Source organism: Staurois parvus, unplaced genomic scaffold (assembly GCF_062004578.1).
Source record: "Staurois parvus isolate SC_StPar_1 unplaced genomic scaffold, SC_StPar_1.0 ptg000318l, whole genome shotgun sequence".
NCBI classification, from domain to species: Eukaryota; Metazoa; Chordata; class Amphibia; order Anura; family Ranidae; genus Staurois; species Staurois parvus.
In genome coordinates this window covers 1523117-1531968 of record NW_028318114.1, presented here as the reverse complement: position 1 = coordinate 1531968, position 8852 = coordinate 1523117, and positions in this window count along the sequence as shown.

Here is an 8852-nt window from a genome sequence, read left to right as displayed (position 1 = left end):
CCATGTACAGGACCCCAAAATCCAATAAGCACCTTTAGGCTTTTAAAGGGCTTTATTTCCTCATTACACTTCCTGACTGCCTATCACAGTTTCAGAGGCCCTGAAATGCCAGGATAGTACAAACACCCCCTAAATTACCCCTTTTTAGAAAGTAGGCACTCCAAGGTATTTGCTAAGAGGCATGGTGATTATTTTGCAGGTCTCATTTGTTGCCACAAATTTTGGAGAATGAAGAAAGAAAACAAAAATTAATTTTTTTATTTTCTTTTTTTTCTAAACCTTGTGAGAAAAAATACTATCTGCAAAATACTCACCATGCCTCTTATTCAATTCCTTGGGGTGTCTACTTTCCAAAATGGGGTCATTTGGGTGGGGGGGTATTTGTACTATCCTGGTATTTCAGGGCCTCCAAAACTATGATAGGTAGTGAGGAAGTGACATGAGGAAATGTGCATTTTAAAATCCTGAAGGTGGTCATTGGATTTTGGCGACCAGTGTGTGGATAGACAGCCAAAAAGTCTCTCACATGTGGTATTCTCATACTTGGGAGAAGCAGCAGAATATGTCTTCGGTGTTATTCCACATATACCCATGTATGTGTGAGCAATATATCATTGAAGTGACATCTTTGTATAATAAAAAAAAGAAAAAGCATTTTTTGTTATTTTCCAAAAACTTGTGGTAAAAAAATAAAACCTTCCATATACTCAACATGCCAATCAGGTAGGTACTGAGAAAATGAAATGAGGAAAAATGCCCTTTGAAGATCTGATGGTGGCCATTGTGTTTCGGGCCCCGTATGCAGCTAGGCTCCCAAAAAGTCTCTTACATGTGGTATCCTCATACTCAGGAGAAGCAGCTGCATGTATTTTGAGGTGTAATTCCACATATATCCATGGCATGTGTAAGCATATCATTTAAGTGACAGCAATGTGTAAGAATGTTTTTGTCATTTTTCAAAAACATGTGACAAAAAATCAAAACTGCCATGGACTCAGCATGGCTCTCATCAAATTCCTTTCCAAAAAAGGGTTATTTTTTTCGGGGTGTACTGCCCTGACATTTTAGCACCTCAAGAAATGTGATAGGCAGTCAGAAAGTACAAGCTGCATAAATTCCAATATATTTACCATAGTTTGTAGACACTATAGCTTTCACACAAACCAATTAACCACTTGCCCTCCTGAGGATTTACCCCTTTTCCTGACCAGGCCATTTTTTGCATCACAGCGCTGCGTTATTTTAACTGATAATTGCGTGGTCATGCAAGACTGCACTAAAATGAATTTTAAGACCTTTTTTCCCACATATTGAGCTTTCTTTCGGTGGTATTTGATTGCCTGTGCATTTTTATCTTTTGCGCTTTGGAAAAAAAGACCGACAATTTTGAGAAAAAAATATTTTTGACCTTTGTTATTAAACATGTCCAGTAAAAAAAATTTTAAAAATCAAATGTCATCATAAATTTAGATCAAAATGTATTCTGCTACATGCCTAAGCAAAAACAAATATCAATACGTTTAAATTAATTGATTTAGATGAAAGTTATAGCATTTATAAATGGCGGTATTGATACTGGAATTTTTATTTTTACTAGTAATGGCGGTGATCAGCAACTTATAGTAGGACTGCGGGGGGCATTCTGACACTTGGGGGAACTGACTTGGTGTCACTGACATCCCCTGTGACACCAATACAGTGATCAGTGCTAAACAAAAGCACTGGCACTGTACTAATGGCACTGGGCAGGAAGGGGTTAACATGAGGTGTGATCAAAGGGTTAACTGTGTGCTGGGTGTGTTTTACTATGGGGCATTGTGTTTGTGTTTCGCTGTAATCACACTGCTTTGAATGTCTGTGCACAGCCATGCAAAGCAGTGTGCAGGAGCTGACAGGGAGGAGAACTGTATTGTTTACATACAGTTCTCCTCCCCATCGGAGATGCTCGGTAATCACTGGGCGCCAATGATTGACAGCTGCGGCTGCGAATTGTTGCACATGTAGGGAAATGCAAAATCACTTATATATACATGATTTTGTGCACCCCTGCTGCCCTGTAGCAGTATATCTGCTATAGGATGGTCGGGAAGTGGTTAATATACACTTATTGGGATTTTTTTTTCCAAAGACGTAGTAGAATACATTTTGGCCTAAATTTAACAGAAAGTAGAAAATATTATTATTTTTTTTTTATTTATATCACAAAAAATGAAAAACACAGTAGTGATCAAATATCACCAAAAAAAGCTCTATTTGTGTGAAAAAAGGACATAAATATGGTTTGGGTACAGCATGTATGACCACGCAATTATTAGTTGAATTAGCGCAGTGCTGAATAGCAAAAAATTGCCTGGTCATGAAGGGGGGTAAATCTTCTGCACCTGAAGTGAATATGTGTAATTGTTTATGTTTCAATCATTTTAATTGGAAATTTTTGCATAGAAATACAAAATATACCCGTATGCAGTAGATCAACATTCTACAGACATGGATAAGATTAGAGAAAATAGGTAAAACAGAACAGAGAAAAACAATCATGAAAAGACCAGTGACATAATAACATTTACATTTAAAATGTCAAAGCTTAAAGAGATCAGTGAGGTGTTCACACAGTTGGGTTTGTTTGGTACCATCTGAGCCAAGGTTGCCAAAGTGCAAATACTTTTCTACATTTACTTTTGCTAGAGGTCATCGCAAGTTCATAAGAACAATGCCTGTGAACTAATGTGATGGCATCAAACGCAGTGGGTGGATGAGAAGTTTTTCAAGATCTAGTAATACTCAATCTGGCTACCATAAGAATGTGGGTGACAGAGTGTTTAGCATGGGGGTTAATGCTCTCAATATTTAAATTCAGTAACACTGAATCCTGATTCATTGGAACAGTGGACTGTGAAACAGCAGATAAAATTTGAAAAATCGTAGACCAGAAGTTGTTTAGGAGCGGACAATGCCAAAATATGTGAATAAAGCTCCCAGGGTTCCCGCAGTTCCTCCAACACAAGGGGATATGTGGTTATTAAAAAGTGCCATTTTAACAGAGTGAGATACCATCTAAGGGATATTTTTTGTGTTAATTCCCAAAGTGTCGAGCAGCAGGTGGCTTGGTAAATTGATTGAAATGCGTGAAGTCATTGTTGCTCAGCATAAACAGAAGCAAGATCATCCTGCCATTGGAGAAGTGGTCTAACCTTGGTAAATTATTTCTTTTGGATTAAGATATTGTAAAAAAGTGAGATACCTTTGGTTTCAATAGAGGAGCGAGAGATATAGTTCCAAGTGGGTTTAGGAAGTTTGTAAAAGGGGTAGGATTGTGTAGATAGGCATGGGGATATCCTAAGGTAAATGAAAAGTAATTGGGGAGGTAGGTGGAATTCTTGTTGAAATGATGTGAATGATTTAAGAGAGGAGTCATTAAACAAATCCTGAATTAATGCTATGCCTAATGCGGACAAGTGGTGTATAGGAATATCTGGGGTAAGATGTAATAAAATGTGCAAAGGTAGATTAGGCATCACTGCTTGCATGGAAGGACAAGGCGCACAGATGAGAATCTGCCATGCAAAGATTGTCGCTACAATAGGCGGGGGGAGAGTGGGTGAGATTGCAATCCCTAGGGGTTTTCTCAGGAGCCATGCACTTAGATTCTCTCCTTGAATGTAGGTAGATTCTATTTGACTCCACAATGTAGCAGTAGATGAGGTGTTAAACCATTCTCTCAGTTGTGAAAGTATAGTTGCTGTATAGTAATCACTAAAGTTAATATATCCAGAGCCTCCTACTGATCTATGTTTTGTAAGTGTTGCATGAGTGCAGCAGGGTTTCTTTCCTTGCCATATGTATTTGTTTAATGAAGTTTGTAAGGAATTTGAAGTACGAACGGAGGATAGGAATGGGGAGGGTTCTAAATAAATAAAGCAGCTGGGGAAGAATAGGCATTTTAAAGGCAGCAAGCCTAATAGCCCAGCAAAGCTCATGTTGTTGTAATGATTGCAATTCTTGTTGCATTTTTGAGAGAAATGGAATGTAGTTGGCCAAAAACAAACCTTTAACTGATTTGGTTAATCGTATTTCTAAGTAAGATATGCCGGAGTCACCCCAAGCAAAGGGGAATTGATTCTGCAATGTATTCCTGATGATACCATCTAGACCTAGATCCAATATTACGGATTTATTCTCATTGACCTTATAATACTACACTCTGCTGAACCAGTTTAGAGTACGATATACCTCGGTCAAAGAGAAAGTTGGATCAGAAATTAAAAGGATAACATCATCGGCAAACAAAGTTTGTGAGTGCAATGACCAATAGAGAAGCCTTTTATGTAGGGGTTAGAGCGTATATGCCCTGCTAGGGCTTCCATAAGAAGATTAAAAATTAACAGCGATAATGGGCATCCTTGCCTTGTTCCGATAGTTATGTGAAAGGGACAAGATAACATGTATGAGGAATAAACCTGAGCCGAAGGGGTAGTATAGAGGGCTAAAATTGTGCTTAGAATAGGGCCCTGAAATCCAAATTTGAGTAATACCTGATGGTTATAATTTTAATGAACCCTATTGAACACCTTCTCTGCATCCAGGGAAAGAAGCAGAGAAGGCGTTCAAGAGATCTCAGTGTGATGTATAAGATCTATCAATCATCTGGTTGCATCCGAGGTTTGACGAAATATGGTGAAACCGGATTGGTCACGATGTACTAGATGAGGAAGAATATTATTCAATCTAATCGCTATTAGTTTAGCATACATTTTCAAATCAAGGTTCAATAAAGAGACTGGTCTCAAATTTTGTGGGGATGTAGGTTCCTTTCCTGGTTTCGGTGATGGAATTATGAGGGCTTGGGTCATTTCAGGGGGGAACGATGAAGAGAAAGCTGCAAAGTTGTAAATGGAGCATAGATGAGGGGTTAGAATAGATAGGAATTGTTTGCAGTATTCACCCATCAGACCATCAGGCCCTGGAGATTTGCCAATAGGGAGAGATCAAATTGTGGAGATAATTTCTTGGTGGGTGAATGGGGCATTAAGCAAATTAAGTTGTGTTTTCGATCAGGAAGGGAGTTTGATTTTTTCAAGAAAAGTGTAAATCTCGATCAGAGAGGGTTGGTATGTGGAATCATCCAATTTGTAATTGTATAGTGAACTGTAGTAGGAGCTAAAGGCGTCTGCGATGTGCTGAGGATTAAAGATTTTGGTATTTGAAGTAATGTCATAAAGAAATGGTATTCTGGATTTAATTATATGGTCTTTAATTTTACGAGATAGTGCTTTCCCTGCCTTATTAGAGGTGGAATAGAAGGTGGCTTGCAGCTTATGTTGCATATGTTCAAAGGAGTCCAATAGGAGAGATCTATGTTCTTGACACAACAATATTAATTTTGTTTTAAGAGCTTGGGTGGGCTGTGCTTTATTCTGGGTTTCAATAACTCTAATAGAGTTTAGTAGGAGATCTAAGCATTGTGACTTCTTTTTTTTTTCTAGATCCCGTTTGAATTAACAAATTTCTAATAAATGCTTTGCGAGAGTACCATACCACAAAGGGGTCAGGGACCAAGCTTGTGTTTTGAGCAAAAAATTCAGGAAGAGAATTTGAGAGCTTTGAGGCATACTCTGGATGTTGCAATAAAAAATTGTTGGCTCTCCGTACAAAGATATTTGGTTGCGAGGGGGCATCTGTAAGTGATACTAAAATGGACATGGTCTGACCACGTTATGGTATGGATCGCAGACTTATGTACTTTTTGCAATAACCATTTGTCAAGTACAATCGGATCAATCCAAGATTAAGAATTGTGACAAGGAGAGAAATATGTATAGTCATGTTCACTGGCATGGTAACACCTCCACGCATCGAATAGCTCGTTGGCATGCAGGAAGGATTGAAGACATGGGGAGTGGCGTTTGGATGTAGCAGATGAGTCCATCACGTTATCTGGGACAATGTTAAAGTCTCCACAAATGAGTAGATGGCCTTGTTGCATTTTCCTAGCTTGAAGGATAGTTTTGGTGAGGAAGGCGATGGGTTTCTTGTTAGGTGCATACACATTCATCAGAGTATATGGAACATTGTCAATCGTGCAAATCAGAATAAGAAATCGACCATTAGGGTCGGCAACTTGGTGGTGTAACATAAATGAAATGGTCCTTGATCGCTATCATGACCCCTCTTTTCTTAACAGTGAAACAGGCATTGTAAACATGGGGGAAGTTCTTATGTTGGCAATATGGTTGGGCTGAAAGGGAAAAATGTGTTTCTTGTATGCATAAAATGTCGCACTTATGGTCATATGCTGTTTTCCATAATGAGTTCTGTTTTGCAGGATGGTTCAGACCTCTGGCGTTTATAGACAACAGTGAGAGTGGCATTATTGGCAATATGAATGTCCAAATCAGGAGATCGAGGAGTAATTCACAGGGTGCTTAATAGCAAGATAATTTATGGCCAATGCCAACTGTAGTTAATGGTAATTAGGATTTTGAAGTCTATTTAACTGATAATCTTCAAGCCAAAGAGAAAAAAAAAAACAAAACACAAGTCAAGAAAAAGCAGATAACAGTAAACAATACCAGAAGTGTAAAAACTAAGTGAAAAAAGCTCAGGTTGATTCAAACTGAGATGCTACAGATCAATCGGGGTGAGATTTACTTAAACAGTAATTTTGAGCTGTAGGCCAGAGGGATAACAGCGTATTACAAATGGTGGCCTCTATATGAAATCACAGATGATGTCTGCGTCTACCAGGTTGTGGTTGTCCAGGGTGAGGTGAAGCATGAGGTGAAGCTGTAGTGTTGGACTCCAGGGGTGGGTCCAGGATGATTCCCCATGTATGAAGGAGGTGTAATCCTTTATGGATGGAGTTGATAGTGTGCACATTGCCATTATGGGAGATCAGCAGGGTAGCTGGATGGTGCCATTTGTATGGAATCTTATGATTCTAAAGAGCTTTAGTTACTGAATTCAACTGTTGTTGAAGTTGTAGAGTGTATTTGGAGAGATCCAAAAACAGGTGCGGGCAGTGCAGTCATGGATCTAATGGAAGAAAGCAATTGCTCTTTTTTTTTTAAAGAAATGTACCCTCATTAATACATAGGTATCAAATCTGCCAAGTGCAATGCTTTAAGAATACGGCGGATGTGATCAATAGAAAGGTCAATAGGTGCAACTTCAGGGAGAATGGTGGACATCAAATTGCGAGTATATGAGGGTAAATCAGATTGAGGGATGGATTCTGGGATTCTCCTTTGTTTAATGTTGGTATGTCTGGATCCGTCCTCACGATCTGCGAGTTTAGCTTTAATCCATGAATTATCTTCTTTAACTTCTTCATACTCATCTACTAGGTCAGTGATGGTTTCCGTACATTCACCCATTGTAATCTCTACAAATTGAACCCTTTCTCCCATTTTGTTTAAATCAGAAGAAAATTTGTGGAAAAGAGAAGAGGATTCTGAGATTAACGAGGATTGCAGGGAGAAAAGCATTTCTTTTGTGGTAGAATCAATTACAGGCTGGCCAAAAGTAAGGAAAGCTGCTATAGATGAGTGTGTGGCTGAATGGGGATGTGAAGGGTTAATCTCCTGGGCTTATGCTGATGACACTGAGGCACCAAATGTAAGGGGCTCTAGCCTCATGCAGGACTTTGCTGGGGTACAGGGACCTGGACTGTGTGTTTGGAGCTGGCTGGGGGAGGACTGTGTACCTGACACAGCAGAGGATTCCTGTTCTGCATCTGGGAGATCAGTGTATGAGGCAGCAGCAGTAGCAGAGGAAGCAGTGACGCCATATTGGCTGCATTCCTGTCTGTCTGCTGTGTGCAGGAAGAATTCAGTGAGCTTCCGAGGGCGACGGTCATCTTTCCTTTTGAGGGACATCCCTGCTCCGGCTGGTCAGGTGTCGCTGCAGCTGGGTAGAGGACCAGGGGGAAGGTGAGAGGCTCTAAGTCGTGGTGTTTTATCCCTCTGTGCGGGGGAGCTTAAGGCTTAGGCAGCCATCATCATTGCCAGCAAGCCATGCCCCCTTATTTGTGTAATTTTAATTTTGCGATTAAAACTGCATGAAAAGACCCTGTCTCCCCAATGTACAGTATTTTTTTTATTTTCCCTTTTATGTTTGGGTTCACCAAAATGTGAACACACTTTGCAGAACCCTTGGTGAATCAAACCTGGGCTGATTTGCCCATTGCTATTTAAGAAGTATTCACTAACCTTAAGACATGAAGAGGATTTGGCTTTCTGGCAATACTTATTATTTTCCAAACTGTTCTGCTCCAGTCATAACATTGCCTTTCTTACTGCTTGTGAATGGCACAAGCAGTACTGGCCTTCAAGAAAAACACAGTTTTTACTGTTTTGTACACATTCCTCCTTCATAAGAATGCATGCTTTAGCTGTAAGGCATCATACACACAGGAGTAAAAACTCTGCTTTTTCAGGCATCCAACATTTTTTATGCCTTTAAACTTACTTGAATGTTAGCCTATGTGGCCATGTGCATTAGAAGCTGTATTTGAAGAGGAGCTTTTCAGCATTATTTATGCATGAATGTCCCTAAATCTGTATAAGCGCACATAAATGCATGCTTATGTGCATTCATTTATTCTAGTGCCTAGAATACATGAATAATATACTTCTGTCAGTATAAATCCTATGCCTGTGCACATGAGGCTTAAGGCTTAATATTGAGTTGTCTCAGTTCTCCACCTCCTGTCTGATTTTCATTATGGTGTTCTAGCTAGACCCTGTTCCTGTTTTAACAATGGCCCATTCTAGATTGCTAAACCTTTTCAAAGTTCTTCTGAGGTGTTTCCAAACAAATATTCCTTGTCCTTAGAACCTTAGCTTTTATTCCAG